This window comes from Cynocephalus volans, chromosome 9 (assembly GCF_027409185.1).
Source record: "Cynocephalus volans isolate mCynVol1 chromosome 9, mCynVol1.pri, whole genome shotgun sequence".
NCBI lineage: Eukaryota > Metazoa > Chordata > Mammalia > Dermoptera > Cynocephalidae > Cynocephalus > Cynocephalus volans.
Window position 1 is genome coordinate 102,386,481 of NC_084468.1, and position 23,165 is coordinate 102,409,645.

Consider the following 23,165-nt stretch of genomic DNA (forward strand, 5'->3'; position numbering starts at 1 on the left):
TTTGTCTATTTTTGCTTTTCTTGCCTGTGCTTTGGGGTTCATAACCAAAAACATCAGCCATGTGCAATTTCTAAATGCAATTTAATACTGATGAGCAGTTGAAACCTAGAGCGTATTGCCTTTTTCACTAGCATACAAATAGGTATAGTTTATTAAAAATATATAACAATGATTTGCAAGACATACTTTATTTAATGTCTGATAAAATCTTTCTATGGGACAAACTCTTGTAAACTAAAAGTAATACAATAGTAGCTTCACCCATTCTTTGGTAACATTGGATATGTTAATATGAGATTAAATTTTCTTATCTGTAAAATGAGGATAATAACATTATGTACCTCATGTGGTTGTTAGAAGTATTAAATGAGTAGAATCAGTGTCTGACATACAGTAAAGGCTTAAGAAATATTAGTTATTATACTGCTGTTGTTATTTTCCAAGGAATCAAATTTCAAAAAATTGCAATTGATAGAAAACTGAGAATGAAAACTCTCAACTTTTATAAATATATTGAATGCTATGGTTGAATCTTAGTTTAGTGACATATTAATCCATACCGTTATTTCTACTGAGGACCCCAGTATGAACTGTATAATTTTGGATATATTCTTGCATTAGTAAACACAAGTTTTTCACCTATAAAATAATAATAGGGAAAAGACACAGAAATTATAACATATATTGGTATAACATAATTGTTCTATAGAAAGTTTAGCAATCATGTTTCATATACAAAAACACTTGTATTAATTTTCTAATATATTGAGACCGATAAGTCACCCATAAATGAGAGGGCTTATGGCACATATTTAACAAGGTGATAAAAACAAAAATAAGGTAAAGAAACAACGAAAAGATATACAATCATGCAATTCTAACAAAAATTGTTTTGTAGTCAGGAGGTGTTGAAAAAAAATTTGCCTAGATGTATCACAATACTATTGTGTATTTGACTATGTGATGTTTCTAGTTGATGTTTTGCATTAAATGCATAGTCATGCTAAACAATAATAAAATTGTAAAACTTTATCAATAAAATCTAAATTACATTTATTTACAAAGCTAAAATATCAATAAAATAATGTGTCAGATTATTTATTTAAACTCTTATTTTCAAAGACATTTTATGACCTAATTTCAAATTAGGCTTATTTTATCCAAATGCATAGATTTACTAAAGTTACTTGAACTTAATTATATATACAAGAGCTTGTTTATTGGCCAAATATCTCATATAAATGTAAAATAATCAACTGCTATCATTTCTAAAATCCATCTAAGAAAATTGTCATCAAATAATTGATATGAAGATTTAGGTCCCCAAATGAAGTCACATCACGATTTTGTGTCTAAAAGTTCTGGAAACTGATTCTTATAGTATTTTAATAAGATTTAACATACTTTCATGTACAAAAGACTTAGTTTCCTATAAGATTAATAGACTGTCCAGATTCCAATTTATTGGTAAAATTTAAAAATATAATAAAATTTGAAAAAAATAAATCCATACAATATTAAATTGAACTCATTTTAGCAGCTGTAAATACTATCCTTCTAACTATAATTTAAGTAAATTACAAGTTATTCAGTTACTAAACTCAATAAGAGTGACTTAAACTAAAGTAATAAACAAAACAAGTTTGCATGCTTGTATACAAACAAAGTGAATATTATTGTTCTATGGTGGTATAAGATATACATAGTATAATATTAGCCATTTTAATCACTTCGAAGTGTCCAGTTCAGTGGCATTAAGTGCATTCACACTATTGTGCAACCATCATCACCATCAATCTCCAGAACTTTTTCATCATACCAGACTGAAGGAAACTGTACCCATTAAACAGCGACACAATAATTTACCCACCTTGCCTCAGTCCCTGGAAATCACTATTCAAATTTTTCAACTATTTTTCAATGAATTTGACTATTTTAGGAACTTCATAGGAATGTAAATATACAATAGTCACACTTTTGTGTTCGGCTTATTTCACTCAGTATAGCGTTTTCAAGATTCCTCTATATTGTAGCATGTGTCAGAAATTTATTCCTTTGTAAAGCTGAATTATATTCTGTTTTATGTAGACAGCATATTTTGTTAGTTCATTCATCTATCAATGGATATTTGTGTTGTGTCCACCTTTTAGCCATTGTGAATAATGCTATAGTGCTGCTATGACTATTGCTGTACAAATATCTGCTTTAATAACTGCTTTCAATTCTGTTAGATATATACCCCAAATTTGAATTACTTAATCATATAATAATTATATGTTTAATTTTTTAATAAATCACCATACTGTTTTCCATAACAACTACACAACTTTATATTCCCACCAACAGTGCACAATGGTTCCAATTCCTTCTCGTCTTCACCAATATTTGCTTTTTTCGTTGTTATTTTTTTTTTAATAGTAGCCATCCTAATTGGTGTGAGGTATCTGATTACGGTTTTGATTTGCATTTCTCTAAGTTTTAGTGACGTTGAGCATCTTTTCATAAGCTTATTGGACATTTGCATATTTTCTTTGAAGAAATGTTTATTCGAGTTCTTTGCAATTTTTAATTGGGTTGTTTTTGTTGTTTTGCTGTTAGTGGTAGAAATTCTTTATATTTTGAATATTAATTTTTTATCAGGTATATAATTTGAAAATATTTCTCCCATTTTATGGGTTGCTTTTATGGGACACTCTGTTTTAGTGTCCTTTGATGCACAAAAGTTTTTAATTTTGAAGTATTCCAATCTATCTGCTTTTTATTTTGTTGGTTGTGCTTTTAGCATCACATTCAAGAAATTATTGCCAAATGCAATGCCATTTAGCTTTTCCTGTATGTTTTTTACTAGGAGTTTTATAGTTTTAGGTCTTATATCTCTGATGGATTTTGAGTTAAAATTTGTATATTGTATAAGGTAGGGGCACAACTTCATTCCTTTGCAGGTGGATATGCAGTTTACCTGGCACCATTTGTTGAAAAGATTGACTTTCCCTCATTTAGTTGTCTTGGCACACTTCTCAAAGATTATTTGACTATATATGTGAGGGTTTATCTATTATATTCCATTGATTGATATATTTGTCTTTAGATGCCAGTACCACATGGTTTTGATTACCATAGTGTTCTGGTGAGTTTTGAAATTAGAAATTGTGAGTCTTCCAACTTTGTTCTTCTTTGTCAAGATTGTTTTGGCTCTGGAGTCCATTGAAATTTCATATGAATTTGAGAACATATCTTTCTATTTCTGCAAAAAAAATCATTGGAATTTTGATGGTGATTGCATTCAATATGTGAATCACTTTGGGTAGTATTGACATTTTTACATTATTATGTCTTCTAATCCATAAAAACAGTGATGCCTTTCCACTTATTAGTGACATCTTTAATTTATTTTGGCAACATTGCATAGCTTTCAGTGTATAGCTCTTTTGCCCTTATCTCTAGCAAAATTCATATTAAAATCTGTTGCACTTACTTAAGCTCTAACTACTACTAAGAAATATGTTGTTAGACTATCTACAGTTGATGAATTAAGCATTTAAAAATTAAAATTTCAGGGCAAATTAAAAGTTAATTTCACTTAGTAAGAATAAGAACCTCAATTTCCTGCCACTGAATTAACAATTCAGATTTTGTTACAAAATTCTCATTAATTCTCATAATTGTATACATGTCTTCAATGTGTCTTTTTCCATGATCCCTGAACCTTTGTCTAATACAGGTACATCCATGTGGTTTCACCAAAATTGCTCCTGTCAAGCTCATCAAAGACCACTGTATGACACATGGATCACCCGCTCTTTTTACACTCTTTCTCACTCTACATCCAGCACTCCATATTCTGTTCTCCTCTTGTCTTGACTTTTAGTTTTTCCTCTCTCCCAACCTGTTTGGATTGGAATAATCCAGAATTTAGCTTCTCTTCCACCTCTCTTTTTCTTTGCTCTCTCCCTCAAAGATTTCACCTGTCTCTTAAATTTAAATATCATCTATGTGTTTATTTCCCCAAACTTACATGTCTAAGCCATGGCCTATTTCCTGATCTCACTTTATATGACAACAAAGGCCCAAAATAGGTACATGGAAGTACAATTAAAAATCTTGGAATTAACTTGACTACAGCTGAACTTCTTATGTTACACCACCCTGACCTTAAGCACGCTCCATCTGCAATTTTTTCCTTCATAACTAGTGGTCACTTCACCCTTGTGGTTGTTCAGTTAGAAAACCTGGAATCATTCTAGATACGTCTCTTTCTCCCAACACATATATCTCAATAATTCTCATGATTTACATTTAAATCACCTTGACTGTTAATATTTCAGTCTAAGCAATATGGATTTAGTGCAACGGCCTTTTAATTGTTACCCTGATTTCACTCTGTTTTTTACACTACACATACAATGATTTCTTTAAAATGTAAATCATTCCATTTCTCTGCCCTAAATTCCCTGGCGACTTACTGGGAGCAAAGGCCAAATCTACATGGCTGAGTGCTGACCACTGCTCATCTCTCTCTGACCTCATCTCTTCCCTCTCTCCCTCTGCTATAGGAGTGCTGAATTTTTTGCTGATTCTGGAGCACTCAGGCATTATCCTATCTTACAACCTGTCTTCTGTCTCTTGCTTCTGTCTGAAAGGTACTTCCCCCATATATCCCTTTCTCTGACTTCTTCACCTCCTTGACATTTTTCCTAAACCCACTATCTCAGCTGTACCCACTTCTTAATATCTTATCTAAAATTACATTTTATCCTCCATACCATGACTCACCTGATACAATTTATGCTAATTTTCTCATGGTATTTATAACCTTCTTCTACGTTACATAAAATGATTTTGTATTTATAATACACTGCATTATTTATTACTGCTATTTTCATCTTCTTTCCCACTAGAATGTTGAGTACAGAGGTCACTTTAAGTTCATTCATTAATACAGTCTAAGTGCACAGAAAAGTGCCTGCACATTCATAAATATGTATTGAACAAATGAATAAGTAACTGAATATATACAGTATGCAAATGTATTCATCTGCTGCATTATAAAGCATATGCAAGCATATATAGAAAAGAATGAGAATAAAAATATGTGCCTCCATTGATTAGATATTTGAATTTCTTTCTACAATACATTTAGTTATTTTGAATACCTGCAGATTTTTTTGTGAGGAAGTATGATTAAAGAAGGAAAAAGAATTAAAATTTCTACTTGTCAATTTCAAATAATTAAATATTAGTATGTCAATTTAAATTGGTTTTGGTACACTTGAAATTTAGACAGTTTTTGGTATTTGAATGATAAAATCAGTACACCATTAAGAAATGTTAAGAAATGTATGAATATTTTGATATAAGTAAACAGAACTATTAGATATTATATTATAGTGCATTAGATATTTAATGTAATGTGTAGAGAGCACTAGCAGTTATAAAGCAAGTGTATTTCACAGGGCCTATTTTCCAGAGCCCTGTAGTCTCAGGTTAAGCCTAACCTTTTGGAATTACATGTAGAAATGTTAACCTTGCAAAAAATAGGAAATTTTCCTCAGGCTAAAGTCCTTATAACACAGCAAAGTTGCTGGCTCAAGGACAGACAAATCACTTGATTGATATGTAAAAATACTGGGGAAATTGCCATAGGGAAAAACTAAGATCAAGCTTTTGTTGGTGGATCTACTTAACCTTTTGCAAATTGCACTAAGGAATGTCACTTTGCTTGTTTCACTGTTGTTACCAGCCTCTATTGTTAAACCCCACCTATGTTCCTTTTCTGTAACTTCCTGGTCTGGAGAATAAATGCAGGGAGAGAACCCCAGTTTGTGGTTAATTTCCAAAGAAAGGAATGCCTGTCTCTTGAGAGTTCCAGGAAATTAAACCCTTTGGGGTCTCTCACTGTTCAGAAGAGATGGGCTTTGAGTAATCCTTTTTGTGGCTCTGTCACCCAAGGGAAGAAAGTGACAAATCCATGTGAGGCAAAGCAACAATAGTGCAAGAAATGATACAGTTAATTATATTTCAATTTTATTGTGAGTATTTGCTATTGAAGCTTATATTATTGAAGTTTAAAGTCTTTTATGATGAAACAATAAAATGCAGTATACACATTCTACAGTTTGAGGTACATGGTATAATTTTACCGCTAACTACACCAGAAAGATAGAGTGGGCAAAATATTTGTTTTATCCACTTGAGATTCTTCATATGTGAAATTTGAGAGTTCAGTTATGAAACATTTAAATTTCTTTCCAGCTCTGAGAATCAATGATCTTCTTTTTTTATTCTGTTTGAACATAAAAAATAATTTTAAGTATTTTGAGATGAATTTAAAGCTGCAATCTTTATTCTATCATATGTCCAAGTAATATATACTTTATAAGGAGTCTTCAAAAAAATTCATGGAAGGTTTCATATTGTCTTCTAATTCAAATTTTTCATTAACTTTTTGATGTACCCTTGTGTATTAGTTTGCTTTTGTTGTTTATAACAAAATACTTGAAACTGGGTAATTTATAAAGAAAAACGACATTTATTGCTTACAGTTTCTGAGGCTGAGAAGTCCAAAGTCCATCTGGTGGTGGCGACAGTGACTCAGAGGTCACACAATGCAAGACGGTGGAAGCAGAGAGAGCAGAGACCCTCTTCTCTCTTCTTTTAAAGTTCTCAGAACCGCTCCCCTAACCACCATTTTTAATACAACCCAATCACTTCTTCAAGCCTTCACCTTTCAATTACCATAATAGGATTTTCCACCCTCTTAACAGTTACAGTGGGGGCCAAGTTTCTAACACATAAAACTTGGGAGACACAATTCAAGCTTCAGTGAGTTTTGGGGGTACATAATTTAATCTACTACACCAGGCATGCAATAGTTTCCCATATGTTTCTGCTTAACCTTTTAGAAAGATAATAGTCAAATGTGTTGAGAACCAGAGAAAAGCAAACATTTTATAATAAAAATTACAACCGACTTATAACAGAAATTAAGAAGCTTCTTTTCTTCTATGAACTGTTGTACTGAATTTTTTGTCAAAATTTTTTATCAAAGGGTGTTATATAAGAAAGAAAATAAAAAAGAATAATATCTTAATTTAACTTTTATAATTGCCAAATTTTAGATTCAACTTTCTTAAATTCCAGCAGTATTTGGGGGATATTATTTCCCCTAAAATTATATTTTCCTGCATCTTTTTGAAGTTATATTTTATTTATACTTCTTTTTGAAGTTCATCCATTGTTGTGTGGCATATTTATACTTCCTCATTACTCAGGACTTCTCTCCCACAGTGGTAAATTCTATATTGTAGTATTAAGTAATTACTTCATGTGAATTTCCCTTATCTCACATACTATATTATTAACTGTTCTTGAAAACACTGACCAATTTTGGTACTACTGCATAAGCACTTAAGAAGGGACTTAGAACTTACATGGAGACTAAATATTCATGATGCATTTTTTAGAACTTTGTCAGGGAAAACACAGGAATGTCAAGTTCCAAGTTGAAGAATAGCATCATGTGGAATATCTATGACAGAGAAAGATTCCTGCTGTATAGTATTATTTAGTAAATAAATTATGACAGACTACTAAAAGTGTTTAATAAAAGTGGTCTGAATTTACACAACGTACTCTTATATATTTATATATTGGGCAAAATAATGGGAAAGAGACAGGAATTGCATTCTTTATGCCTGAATCATTTGGTTTTTTGTTTTGTTTTGTTTTCCTCATAATCTATCCTTTGAGACATAGTCTAGGAGCTCTCAATAATGAATAATTATTATCAGCTGCTGCTTTTAATGTGATATTGAGGTAAGCACAGGAAGGAATAAATACTTAATTGGTCATTTTGTGTATTTTGTTTTCATAAGCCTGCCTATTTTTAGATGTTCCTAGTGTCATTGTTTTGGAGATCTTCCCCCCCTACCAAGGAATAATGTCAATGTCAAAACAATGGGTAGAATATACACATCAACAATTAGAACATGCCATATATGGGGAATTAAATTGGACATGTTTTAGTCCTAGTCATCCATTTGTACCACTATAATAAAATACCTGAGACTAGATAATTTATAAATTATAAAAATTTATTTCTCACATTCTGAAGGCTAGGAAGTCTGAGATCAAGGCATCAGCAGGTTTGATGTCCTATGAAGGCTGGGTCTCTGTTTCCAAGATGGCACCTTGTACACTGTGTCCTCACATGGTAGAACAAACTGGAAGGCAAAAAGGGGCATACCTAATTCTCTCCTCATGGACTAATCACCACCTAAAGGACCCATCTCTTGATACTATCCTACTGGTGATTGAGATTTACAACATGAATTTGGGGGGACATTCAGACCATAGCAGTTCTTATCTGATTAAATCCTCACTACAATGCAAGGTAGCTATTGTTATTACCATTCTACAATGAAGACTCAATGCTTCAGTTTTAAATTAATTGCTAAAACAGTTGTTGAACTGTTTTCTACTGTACACACTGTTTCTGATGATCATGATTCACAAGTGTGGGTATGAATTCAAATGTAGTACTGCTACACCAAAGGTATTACATATTAACTCTTAAATATTCTTAGGAATTTTATAAGAATAGGTGATTAGCAAAGGCCAATTTACTTTTGATTTTTTCCTTGAATCATTTATCATACTTATAGAGTCTGTCACTAGAATCATTTCATTATTTTAGAGAAATTGATTCCACTATGAAAGGCATTTTTATCAACAGCAACCTACATCATGTATATTTACTTTATATTACGTTTAATTTAGAAGTAAAAACTTATTTCCCAATGAACGTCTCATTTTCCAAGTAAAGTTTTATATTTTTGTAATTTACTGAGATATTAACATGGAAATGGTGATGTTAAATAATACTTCTGTATCTGTAAAAGTGTAGTGGGAATCATGATTTCATAAGAAGAAAATTAATTATGTCAGTAAGATTATTACATAATTTCCCACAGGATCTCTATATCAGGATTCATTTTCTCATATCCTAGAACAAATTGCCTATATTCACTTTAGATATAAAGTAATGCTGAGTACCACAACATCATAAGGCAGCTCACAGTATGAGCAAAGACATCTGTTTAATGGTACCATGAATAGTTATGAACTGTGGTGCTCAAAACGATTTTGCTAGCAAAACATTGCTTTCCAATTTACTTTTACAGCAAACAGAAACCTCATTTTTCATGGTTTTGTAGTTGCATTCAAATGTACCAATAATTTTAAATGTAATCACTTCTATTCAGCAAATTTCAATGTAGAACATAAGATAGAATTACTAACATTCTGTTGAGGCATAGACAGTTTGTCCATCAGCAGTTTTGTCTTAATCTTTTCTTCCTGTTTTTAAATTAATTTTTGAATACTACTTGTTTACTTTTAGTATAATTTAGGAAGTCTTATTGTAAGTGAAATTTTAATATGATTAGAAAAATTATAAGTGTTCTCTCAGAGTTCTGGAATTGTCTAACTTATTTTCCCATATTTTTTGAGGTTGAAAAGATTTTTATAAGAGAAAATTTAAATTTTAATCTATTAAAATATTTTATTTTTATTTATTTTATTTTATTTTCTATTTTTTAATTCTTTAAAGGAGTTTTTAAAACTGAAACATCAATTATACACATTTATGGGGTACAGAGTTATATTTCAATACATGTACACAATATGTAATGCTCAGATCAAGGCAATTAGCATATTCACCATCACGAAATTTTATGATTTCTTTGTGATGTGAACATTTGATCATCTCTCTTCTAGCCATTTGAGAACACAATAAATTATTATTAATTACAGTTACCTAGTACTACTCTATACCACTAGAACTTTTTATAATTAAAATTTATAAAAATAAATTATTTATAAATGAGAGATTTATAAAAACAGCAATTTCTCTTACAGAAAAAAAATATAGAAAATATATTACCATGTGTGAAATTTAACTTTTTTTGAATAGGTTATTTAATATACTACTTTCAATCACATATCCAAAGGTAGTTATGGTAAGTTCCTATAAATATGTTTATATTTATTTTTTGAAAATATGAAATAAAATAACCTCAACCTCTAATATACAACTCATTACTTTCTAGTCAAATTTAGTGTTACCTAAAGAATTCTTTTTTGAGGTTGGTAACATTTTGTAGGGCAAAGCACTCTTATTTTGTTTATGAAATTGTAGCAATAACAGTAATATTTAACAACTCATTTAAGCACATGCATAAATAAGTTTATTCTATTTCAAATTGCTCCTGAGTATAAACAGCTGAGGATATATTAAAAAATAAACACAAAAACTGAATACATTGTGTAATGATAAATATAGTAATTATCCTAATTCGAGCATTACATTTGAGTACCCCACAGATATGTACAATAAATTATGTTTCAATAAAAAAATTAAATTAAATACAAGTAGCAGTGTTGCAAGAATCTTTAACTGTAATAAAGTAATGATAGAAATAATAAAGTAATGGCACATTTTGTCATGTAAAAAATAGCATGGTATGTAGGGAAAAGAGGATCTAGATTGAACTTACAAGTTAAACAAACAATGACATCATTATCTTCATCATCATCATAATGTTACTATTGCTGTAAACGTAATATTATAATTGACACTTTAATCATATTATGTGCCAAAAATATTTTTCACTGCTTTACATATAGCAATTTATTAGATCACACAATAACTATCAGGAAAATGCCATTATTATCCTTGTTTACACATTAAATTTCAAAGAGAAAATAACATAAAATTATGTAATTGATATATAACCAATACTTGAACATAACTTGACAGTCATCAGAGATTATCATTTCAATTGTTAAATACAAAGAATCATGTATAGTAATTTTTTTAAAAAATTGATCCTTTTACAAACAGACCAGGAGAGGAAGTCAAGGCTGTAAATGAGAAGCTAGAAAACTACCTCCTAACTAGCTGGCCACCCCCATGATGCAGCCTCAAGTAGCCATTCCAAGCCTCACACTGCTCCTGACTGATGCTTTAGTTTCTTATCCACAGAAAGTAAAGCAGAGGGTGAGCCTGTCCTGCTACCTTTCACCTCGATGGGTAAAGGAGCAGTCACGTCCATGTACTGAGAACAAGCAACATGTCCTCTGTCTCAATGCTCAGATGAAATTGTGTGTACTAATGCATACCATGTCATCTTTCAGAAGCACAGGTGCTTTAATGTAAAGGGGTACCTTTTGAAAGGGAATGGGTCTTTGACCATAGAGAATGCAGCTAAGGCAGACAGTAGCCTGTATTATTGCCACATTGAGCACAAAGGGTGATTTAACAATATGAAATACACCCTACCATTGGATATTAAACCAGCTGGGGACTCCAGTGTTTCAACATCACCTAGGGTCCTTTATCTGTGCTCCAACGCCATTACCAGAATCACACACCAGAACCACACACCAGAACCACACAAAAGTAGCTACTTCACCTTTCCAAAACTCAGCCTAAGATGATGCAGGAAACAAGAAAGAAATGACATGCTAGCTCACCATTGCAATCTTGCCCAACAATTGGGAATGGCACTGTTACAGCCTTCAGATGGTCTTTGGCATAACAATCAAACTCTTGTCTCTAGCACAAAATTCACGGATGATCATAGCTAAAGGACTCTGTTGAAATCAGCATATCTACTGCAGTCCTGCTCACTTTTTCTGTTATGATTACCAAAAAGTATTTATACATCAGAAACAAACTTCAGCAGCTAAATATGGTTTTGTTAAAAGGGCCTTGATGGAGTTTGGATGTATTGTCTTCCCAGAACTCATGTGGACATCTGATCCCCAATGTGGCAGTATTGTTTGAGTCACTGGGAAGATCCCTCATGAATGGATTAATGCTCTAGGAGGGTGGGGGGAGGGTGTGAGTGAGTTCTCTCTCTACTAGTTCCCATGAGAGCTGGTTGTTTAAAAGACCCTGGCACCTCCTCTCTTTCTCTCACTTCCTCTCGGCATGTGATCTGCTTGTACCCACTGGCTGTCTGCTGCTTTCCGCCATAAGTAGAAACAGTCTGAGGCCCAAGCCATATGCAGCTGTCCACGAATCGTAAGCAAATAAACCTCTGTTCTTTATCAGTTACTCATTCCCAGGTATTCTGTTATAGCAACATAAAAACAGACTAACACAGGTCTCAAATTGGAGCTTTACAAAGTGCAGCTGAAGTACAGCTCAGAGGAGAAGACAATATAGTATATACATTATAGAGAAGTTTTACATCATGGATTATGATCCAGTAGCACTCTAGGACATTATGTGTAGACAATGACCACATGTCACTATGTCAGGTATTTTTCAAGCTCCAGGATAATTTTCTCTGTTACTTTCACTTGGCATTCCAACATGTCAGTCACTACATTGGGTAAAGCTCTCTAGCTCAAATCTGTGTACAGTCAACCTTGTTTGTGATATAGTCTTAATAATTTATTCTTAAACTATCTCCTTTGGTCACTTCAGAGCTCTCTCCCAAACAGGAACACTTTAAAATTATATATTCCTTTTGGACCCCATGAATCCTGTATCAATCGAAAAGAATGCTCACTGGGAAGACAAGAAATAAATTTCTGTCCTTGTCTCCAAAGCTGCCAAGGAGAAGTTAATAGGACTTAAAATCAACAAATATCATTTGGGACTTAATGGACTTGACTTGGAAGCATACCATGTTTTTAATTTTTTTTTTTTAATCTTACGCATTAATCAGCATTCTCTAGAGAAACAGATAGATAGAGACAGAGAGAGATTTAATATGAGGAATATGTTCATGCAGTTATGGAAGCTGAGAAGTTTCATAATATGTTATCTTAAGTTGGAAACCCAGGAACACCCGTGGTATAATTCAGTCTGACTCCAAAGTCCTAAAAACTGGAGCTTCTGCTGATGTAAATCCCAGTCAAAGGGCAGGATAAGGTGAAATGGGTTGTTCTATTTCAAGAAGTGAGGTAAGAAAAAAAGGTCAAATTCCTCTTTTCTCTGCCTTTTGTTCTATTTAGGTCCTCAATGAATTGGATGATGCCCACCCACATTAAGGAGAGCCATCTGCTTTATGCAGTCCACCAATTCAAATAATAATCTCACCTGGGAACACCGTCACATACACATCCAGAAATAATGTTTAATTTGGGCACTTCTTGGCTCAGTCAAGTTAACACATAAAATTAACCATATATCCTGTAACTTCAAGTTATATTTCTTAGGTTCCCCCAAGTGTTTGCAATCATGGGGTAAACAGGTTTTCAGATCTCCCATGAGGTAATGGAAGTGAGTCTCACTTTTCTTTATAAGTAGATCTGGATTCTCAGGGCTTCGGGGCTTCGGAAATATGAGGAATTAATTGATTTTTCTGGGACCTATTTTAGCAGTTAGAAGAAACTAGAAAACTACATTTGTCATGTGTAATTTCTGGCATTATCTCTAGTTTGCAGGGTTATGAGTATGGACCAAGTAGACACAAGGAGGAAAAAATGAAATCAATTGTCATGTGATTCAACGCATTTATACTATGCCTGATATATCTGTGTTAGGTTATTATGTAGGCACCTGTAAGGCTCTCTGAACTAATTTTTAGAATGAGGCAGGGAAAATATAAAAAGAAAAAGGAAAGGAAGAGAGTTGAAAAAATAAAAAGGCTTTCTGCTTCAGGAAAGTTATTTTGCAAATATAGTAATGGTCAGGTCCTTTTCACATAGAGTACCAGTAGCTAGAGTTGTCAGACCAGAAACATTTACACATGACCAATTAATAAGCCTGGGTATTAATTTTAATTTCAATTTGAGTACACTTTTAAATAATTCATGTTTGGGGTTCAGAGATACTTATACCCTAGTGATTTAGGAGGGCAGGATGCTTGCTTCCCAAGGCACCTTTCCTATGTTGTTCTGCAGAGTTCTAGGACATTAATAGGTCCTCTAAATAAAGGTTCTGTGGACAAATAAGACTGTGAAAACAGTATAGGAGATTTCTCAAATAATTCCAGCCTGATTTGATCTAAAAATATGTTTTGTTCAAATTACAGTGATTTCTTTTTCTTCTTTTAAATTCAAGCCTGCATGAATAAACCTGGAGATTTGAAATTAAAGGTCAGATTTGTATCTTCTCTGGAAAGACCTGGCAACATTGGATGGCATTGCTATGTGGCCATGGCCTGTTAGATGAGGTCAAACCCTCCAGTCCCACAGTCCTCATCTTCTCTGCATGCTCACTTTTGTTACCAGCCTGGCTCCTGTAGGGCGTTGAGTTAATGATGTCTGCTTTATTCTCCATATCCATCTTGGAGAGTTATGATTCATGTGAAAAGCTCTGGGAATCTGGATGTTTGCTTAATACAGCATTTCCAAAATGTGCTTGAGCACATGAGTACAATGACTTGTGGTATGCCCAGCAGTATTCTGTGAAATAGAATATATAAGTACATGGGGGAAAGCAGTTGGTACACAGGATTAGCAATAGACCTGAGTTCTGATCTTAACTCTGAACAGTGACACAGGATGACATTAGAATAGATCTTTCTTTATGCTTAATTTTAAAAATCTTTAGTGGTAATCACCAGTGATAATGCCAGTGAGATGGTACTTATGAGATGTCTTTCTAAATTAAAAAAAAAAAAAAAGAATGAATGAAAAGAAAACCTACATAAATGCAATGTTTTCCCTGCCAAGTGGAGTTTTTAGTAACACTAGGTCTGGCATTAGTGCTCAGTAAATAATTTCAAAGGTGTTGCATTCATAAGTCTCCAGCTATACTGTACCTCTTATTTTTTAAAAACTTGATGATGGTTAATTTGGCACTTATTTTTTAATGTAAAAAATATTTTTTAATTGCTGAGAGGTAGAATGGGTGAGAGGGAAGGAAGGGGAGGTATTTAATGAAACATGAAAGCCTTTCCTGTAAATATATCAGTTTCATAGAATGTATTAAAGTTTGTTTCGTTTTTGATCTTTTTGAAACACAATTGAGATTCTGTTATCTATAAACTGTTTTCAGACATTAAGATGCTGGTGAAATTAAGACCACGTATTTAAATATAACAGACTTTTCACCTCTTTAAGAAGTAGTGAACCAATTTTTCACTGATGGCTGTAAAGATGGTTGGGATACTTTTGTGAGTACACGAAATTTTGAGGGACTCTTAGTGACTGTCCAGCTTCATTTGTGTGTACAATCATTAGGTTTTTTTTTTTTTTTTCATTTAACAAAATTGACTCTTTTTACCTTTTTTTTTTACTTTTTCATAACCAAAATTCTAAACTTTCATCTTTGATCTGTTTCCTTCAATATTTATAATTCTTCAGAGAAAGCTTTTGTCTAAATTCGGTATAGAAAATAACTAGCATTAGAAAAAAAAGCAAATGCTATACATTGTGAAAAATTACGTTTATCCAATGAGATGGATGGTTTGCACTTTGGCCATCACTGAGGATAACAGAAATAATTTTTTCCTTAGCTACATGACATTTCAATATGTACTAGAGACATTTTAAAAACATTTCATGTGATTATAAATTACAGTAGACATTTGAACAGCACGGGTCCAAACTCCACATGTCTACTTATATGAGGATTCGGTGTCAACCACAGACCATAAATATAAGTGCAGCATTGATGGAATGTAGAACCCACCCTAGGGAAGACCAACGGTATTCACAACAAAACTCAACTGAATTGAGTCTTCTGGTCAAGATGGCGGAATAGATGGTCTCTAATGTCACTCTCTCCCACAAGTCAACCAATTTACTTATAAAAAATCAAGGACAGCCAAGCTGGGGCTGCTAGAGCTCAGGAGAAGAGGAGGAGAGACCTACAGAGTGTATGAGGGTGGGAGAAGCCAAGATGAGAGAAGGAAAGAACCACTCCCACCATTTCGAGCCCCAGCTGTATCCAGGCTGGAGCCGCTGAGCGCACAGAGCAGGAGCTGGCAAAAGCCACAGCTGTGCCTTTGTATGGAGTTGCTTGGAGGCAGCAGGGGAGAAGAGGGCCTTGGTGACCCCCAGGCCAGCAAGACCACTAATAGGGCTCCTGTGGACACACACAGGAGTGAGGAGCCAGAGCAACTGAAAAAAAGGAGCTGCTCAGAAGCCAGTGGGTCATCACAAGGGACCGCAGCATGGCCCGTCCCATGGGAAGTGTTTGTAGTGCTGGCAGTGGGGAAGATGGGCCCACCAGGTGAACACTGGGGCACAGCAAGGATAGCTGATCTGCACCGCAACCAGCAAAGTACCACTCAGAGGAGACTGGCTGGGAATATAGAATTGCATGGGGTGCGGTTTGCTGAAATACTCAGGCCCAGATCATAGTTTCTACACAACCCAGGTGCATGGGATCTCTGGAGAGCTGGAATTCCAATAAAGTCAACCATTAAATCCTGAGCTACACAAAAAGCCTTCCCCAGGGAATCAGCAGCAAAGCAGCAATTTAGCTTAACCACACAGCTCAAGTACTGGTCCCCCCAGGAGGTTCCCCCGTTTTAGAAGTAAGAAAAGGACAACAAATTAGTTCCAGTGCAGATTTTAAGTGGTAGGAACAGCAAATAACCCAACAGAGAACTGAAAGAAAAAAAAAAAAATACCTGCAACCAGAGACAAAGTTTGGTATTAACTAATAAAGGTTTCACATCACCAAAGATCGCCTATAACACCTAGAAGGACCAGAAGTCTCCTAGACTACAAAGCCAGAGAGGGGAAAGGGCTTGAGGCCTCAGCCATGAACCCAGCTCCTGCAACGGTCTCAAGGATGGGGACTTTAGGCCTTAGCCACACCCCCGTGATATGTGCAACAAGCCCAGCAAAGACCTCCGAGCTGCCAGGAAATGCCCTAGCCCATCCTGAGCCAGGGCAGTGGGGGTCTAAGGGCCTCAGCCATGATCCCCCAACATGACACATGAAACCATACCATAGAAGACTAACAAGCTGCCACAGAAAGTGTTCTGGGCTCCCAAGAATGTGGGGGACTAGGGCTTAAGCCACACACCCCTGACATCTGCTGCCAGCCCAGCAATGACCGAGCCACTACTGGAAGCCCCTTGGTCTTCCCTGTGGGAATGAAAGGGGTGCCACAGGCCTCAACCCCACACCTACTCCTTCCTCTTTCCATCCTATTTCTTTCCCCTTTTCCCTCTCCCCTCCCTCCCAACTGCTTCACAACAATATCATAGAATGTAAAAGAAAATTTAAATTAAAAAAAAAAACAAACTGATTAAGTCTAACCCATTTTGAATAATTTTTTTAATCAGGTGACTATTAATCCCTTCAAATGACTAATTCTACTTGATTGTACTAATAGGAAGCAATATACTAGGGTACATCAAAATGTTTGTGGAAAAACTGAATTAAAAGATCATACAAATCCTTCCATGAACTTTCTGTGTACTCCTCATATAGATACATTAGTTTGAGAGACAAATTATAAGATAAATCGATAGTAACAAGAATTTATTAACACTTTCCCCCCAAATAGATATTTTCAAACCAAAAAAAAAAAAAAATGCATTGGCATTGCTGCAATATATAAAAAATAATAATGTTCACAGTTCACCCTAGCTGATATCTAGGGATTGCTTTTAAACATACCTATTAAAGTTTCAAATGTCCAGCAGCAAAAGCTGACAACCTTCTGTATATAGAGCATAAGCTAAAGGCTGAGATATGTTCCACTGAAATGGCTCTTAAATTCATCCTGGATGATCCACATGTTACTAAAGCCAATGCACACTTTTTGTTTTTTCATTCGTCATGGTAGACTAAGCTCTGCCTCTGAACAATTCCCATGCTTAGAAAACATAGAATAATCATCTGTGGGTGCAAAAACAAGATTTGCCCTCTAAAATATTAGGACATTCTTCAGAAAATGTGAAAAATCCTCAGACATCATGCAGTTTCAACATAGTTTGAACATGCTAATAAGATCAAATAAAATCTTTAGCTTACAGTTGACATTCTTTTTACACGTCTACTGATAGTTTCTGAAAGCAAACCCTCTGAGATAAAATGTACTTAAAATACATTAAGGCAGAATGTGAAAATTGTCCTATTGTCACTATGAAACCTATTTCACTGTTTTAGTTACAGAGTACTAACTAATAACTTGAAATATTCACCTAGCTAATTATGCATATTTTTAAAAAGCCATTCCAAACACTGTAGAAGGTTTTTTCAAAATTGCACACACTCCTACTGCCTCAAACATAACAAAATTGAACATCAATGAAATTGTTCATTTTGCTCAGCTTGGGAGAGATGTTACGCATAGATCTTAGTATCTTTAAGAAATGTCACTTAATAACTACCCAGGGGAGGATACAATGTCACTACATCTGTCTTATTGAAAATATTGAACCTGGACACATGTCTTCTTTTTCAAAGATGAAAAGGCTGAAAAAAACCTAACCCTGAGTAAGTCAGATAATCTGTGTCTTTGCTTGCTGCCTGTCAGTTCACCAATATTTAGTAACAAGATATAGACTACATTGATCTTCTTGAAGATTTATTAAATAGGATAGCTTGAATTATCTCACATGGTAGAAAAGACATAATTAGTGTTAATATTTTAATTGTTATGACAATGCTATTGACTATAATTTCTCTTTATCTTTCTATTCATTTGTAATCCTAAAACATAGAATTTCCAAAATATAAAGAATGGATAGCACTATGCATGTAACAACTCTTGCTTCTCTTCTACATATAAATTCAAAGTAATAAATTTAGTCAGTCCTACTTCTGTAATATGATAGAATTCATACATGCAAAAATATATTTAAATATGATGTAATAGCATTGCAATTTAAATTAACTTTGCAATACGCACTAACAAAATATCTTATTTAGTAATGAATGTTATAAGTTCTTAATTAGCACATTGAAACCTGTTTAAAATTAAATTTTAAATTTAACACGTGGAAAATACTGAACAAGGCTAAAAATTTTAGTTCTCAGTAAGTGCTTAGTGAGAAAAGAGTGACAAGGAAACAATGATAATGAAAGCTTTCTCCTAATTAGTTGTATGTGCATAGATTGCACACTATGGACAACTGAAACAAACTTGCTAGTTTCCTAACCAATTAAAAGTATTAAAAGTAAGAAACCTTCCTTTTCCATTATTTAGTATTTTTCTACTAGATGCCATTAAAGTTGAGGAAAACTTTCTGTTTGGTGAGTGTCACGCTGTTGTGCCCAGATCACCTGCAGACAAGAGCAGAGTTTTCCGCAGAAATTTTAAACAAGTGGGATCAAGATTCTGAAGCATTTCCTTGAAGAATTGTAATAGGAGATGAAATATGGCTTTACCAGTAACAATCCAGAAGAGAAAGCACAACCAAAGCAATGACTACCAAGAGGTGGAAGTGGTCCAGTTAAAGCAAAAGTGAATTGGTCAACAGCAAAGGTTATGGCAAAAGTTTTTGGGATGCTCAAGGCATTTTGCTTGTTGACTTTCTGGATGTCCAAAGAACTATGGCATCTGCTTATTCTGAGAGTGTTTGGAGAAAGTTAGCCAAAGCTTTAGCAGAAAAGTGCCGAGAAAAGCTTCACCAGAGAGTCCTTCTTCACCAGGACAATGTGCCTGCTCATTTCTGTCATCAAACAAGGGCAATATTGTGAGCGTTCAATGGGAAATTACTCGGCATTTACCTTAGGGTCCTGATTTGGCTCCTTCTGACATTTTTGGTTACTTAATCCTAAAAAAAATTTGAAGGGCACGCATTTTTCTTCAATTAATAATGTAAATAAAACTGCATTGACATAGCTAAATTTCCAAGTCCCTCAGTTCTTTAAAAGAGATGGACTAAATGGCTGATATCATCACTTTCAAAAGTGTCTTAAACTTGATGTTGAGAAATAAAGTCTATATTTTAAATTTTATCTTCTAATTCTATTTTTCCACAAACTTTTTGAAGTTCCCCTCATATTAGTGTAATAATGCAATGTTTGTCATTTTGTGACTGGCTTGTTTTATAATGTCCTCAAGTTTCATCCATGTTGTAGTGTGTGTCAGAATTTTCTTCCTTTTTAAGGCTGAATGATATTTTATTGTATTTATGTACCACATTTTATTTATACATTTCTTCATTGGTGGATACTGGTTTGCTTCCAACTTTTATCTATTGTGAATAGTGCTGTTATGAACATGGCTATATAACCATCTCCTGGAGTCTCTGCTTTCAATTAATCTGGGTATGTAACCAGAAGTGGAATTGCTGGATCAAATGACAATTCTACCTTTAACATTTTTAGGAACTGCTATACTGTTTTCCATAATAGCTGCATGATTTATATTGCCAACAACTGTGAGCAGAGGTTCTGATTGCTCCACATCTTCACCAACACTTGCTATCTTCCTTTCTTTTTTTCTTTTCTTTTTTCCTTAATAGTAGCCATCCTAATAATGGTTATGAGGTGATTTCTCACTGTGGTTTTGATTTTTATTTCCTTAACGATTAGACACGTTGAGCATCTTTTCTCAAGTGTTTATTGGCCATTTGTATATCTCTCTTGGAGAAATGTCTATTAAGTCCTTTACTCATTTTTTAACTGGGGTGTTTTTGTTGTTAGTGTTGTTGAATTGTAGGAGTTTTTTATGTACTCTGGAAATGAACCCGTTATCATAAAAATGAGCTGCAAATTTTTTTTTTCATTCCGTGGGTTAAATTTTCACTCTGTTTATTGTATCCTTTGATGCACAAAAGATATTAATTTGATGTATTTGATATTAGTTTATCTACTTTTATAAAATTGACATTAATTTCTCTATTGTTGTCTTGTATTGCCTGTGCTTTTGATTCCATATCTAAGAAATCCTTTCCAAATCCAAAATCACAAAGCTTTATCTTGTTTTCTTCTAAGTGTTTTATACTTTTAGCTCTAATGTTTAGGTCTAAAATTTCTTTTTCTTTTTTTTTTTGTGTGTGTTAATTTTTGTATATGGTGTAAGGTGAAGATCCAATGTCATTCTTCAGTGTGTGGGTATTCAGTTTTTCAAGCATCATTTGTTGAAAAGACTGACCTTTCTTTTTCCATTGAATGGCCTTGGCACCCATGGGGAGATAATTTGACCATATATGTGAGGATTTCTGGGTTTTCTATTTTAATCCATTAATCTATGTCTGTCTTTGTGCCAGTCCTGTACTGTGTTGATTACTGTAGATTTGAAGTAAGTTTTGAAATCAGGAAGTGTGAGCCTTTCAACTTCTTATTCTTTTTCAAGATTGGTGGTTATTTGGGGTCACTTGAGATTCCATATAAATTTCTGAATGGAATCTTCTATTTCTGCAAAAGATAGCATTGGGATTTTAAGAGGGATTACATTGAATGTGTAGATCAATTTGGGTACTACTGACAATGATATTAAATCTTCCAATCCATAAACATGTCTTTCTATGAAATGAAACTCTTCAAATATATTGTCTTCTGATTGAGCCATTAGAATTCAGAAAGAAATACTTTAACTCAGTTTCCTCACTTGTCATGTCAATATAGTTATTTGTAGTTTCAGAAAAGTCTGTTATTCCTTTTTCTGAAGATATATTTGGATAAATATATTGTGCAACTAACACAATACTTGTAGTGTCATATTTGAGAATAATTCTTATTTAATTAAGTATGACAAGTACTAAGAAAAAGAATTGTATTTTATTGGGAGTCAAAACCTGAAAATTACCTCCAAAGAAACTGGCTTATATGTTTCAGTTTCAGAAGTTATAATAAATGTCACTTTGGGGAGACTTAGAATCAATGTAAAACTTGTAGAAACTCAAGAAGAAAGGAATTCACTCAATTCTATAATTTCTGATGGTACAATCTGCTTAAGAGTGTGTCTTGGGCTTACTTTCCAAGAATTGGAATAGAAGAGCACATAGTAGAAGCTTTTAGAATTCTAATATGTGATTCTTTATGAAAATGTCCAGACAGAAGTTAATTAGTGTCATAGTAGTTGCTTAATATTTCAAGACTCAAATTTGCAGAATGAAATAAAAAAAAATCCATACGGTATTAGCACCCATGCTGCAGCAATGTAAATAATTGGATCATACATGTGAGACTAGCATTTTGGTGATCAAGAGTAATTGTCAAAAATCACTTGCGTATGTGATAAAGGGGAAACTGTCAGTAGAAGTATACAAAACTTGAAAATAAGAAAAATAGACTATTGAGTGTTTCTTCAGTGCAGTACTTTGATTTATTATCTGAGAAATTTACAATTCTGTGAAAACAGAATATTTATGTATAAATTTTTGTTTGGTGAAGGTGCAACTATTTTTTTGTTCAGTTAAACAGATAATGGCAAGATTAGATTTTTAAGACTATGTCTAGACTGTAGAACTTGCTCTCATAATTGGCAACATTATATGCAGAAACAGTACTAGAAGTAGTGTTATTTCCAAAGTTTTCCTTATAAAGTACAAGATCACAAGATTTTAAAAAATACTGTTTATGTGAACTTATTTAGTTAAATAATATCATTTTGCTTTATAAATACTACATTAAAAAGCTGTCATTAACATGTATGTTAGATTTAGAAAGTGCTATTATAAACGTCTATATTATATGTTTTATGTTATATTATTGTAAAATATGTTATACATAATATTAAATATTATATATAAAATTTTTAATTATGTTCTGAGATTGTGGATCAGATAAAATATATAAAATGTCTTAAAATTACAACACTTCAGAGCTATACATAAATATAAATTCTTAATTTTCTTTATTACAGACCATTGCACCCTAAATTAATTAATTAAATTTTAAAGTGTAACATTAAGTTTATTTCTAAAAACGTGTTTTTATTAACTCATGATCCTTCCAAATAGAAAGGCAAGTTATAACTTAGTTTTATAATAACATGAAACTTATATTCTGCTTGACTTCTTTTAGCAACCTCAATAACTAAAGGTTTAATAAACTGTATGCTTTTACGGCCATCATTTTGCCTTTCTCTGGGATTATAAATAATGGATTAGTAATGCCTAATGTGTTTCTAAAGGCTAGTACTGTCTTGTTTAATACTATCTATTAGTTATAATCATGATGAAATAAAACTCTGTGAGAAAGGAGCATTGAAGAATATACTGCTGTACAACGTGAATGAATCTGTATCAATTGTATAATTGCTTTGTTTTTCAATACAATTATGT